We start from the raw sequence: 402 nt of genomic DNA, 5'->3' as shown, positions 1-402 counted from the left end.
GTCGTAGGACACTCAGTCTGGTAGACAAGAAGTCATCGACTTCTTTGCAGATGGTGAGTGGGCTGACATCAGCAAGCCGTACGACTATTCCCCCACCAAGCCCTAAGCCATGGGATGGCGGCGTCAGCGGGAACGAGGGCGAATCAGCCCGTTCACATAGAACGGCGTGAAGCCGGTAGATGAATGCACTGCGTTGTTCAGCGCAAACTTTACGAGTGGTAACATGGCGCCCTAGCGCCTCGGTGTCTCAGCGCAGACGCTGCGAAGAACTTCTTCGACGACGCGATTAGCCCATTCGGTTTGACCATCGGTCTGCGGATGATCCGCTGTCGACATATCCAACTTGGAGCCGAGCACCTTGAAGATAGTCGACCAAAAATTTCCCGTGAAACGAGGGTCTCT

This window comes from Plasmopara halstedii, assembly GCF_900000015.1.
Source record: "Plasmopara halstedii genome assembly, contig: Scaffold_3120, whole genome shotgun sequence".
Classification (NCBI taxonomy): Eukaryota; Oomycota; class Peronosporomycetes; order Peronosporales; family Peronosporaceae; genus Plasmopara; species Plasmopara halstedii.
The sequence above is the reverse complement of the archived record's forward strand: the minus strand, read 5'-3'. Positions refer to the sequence as shown.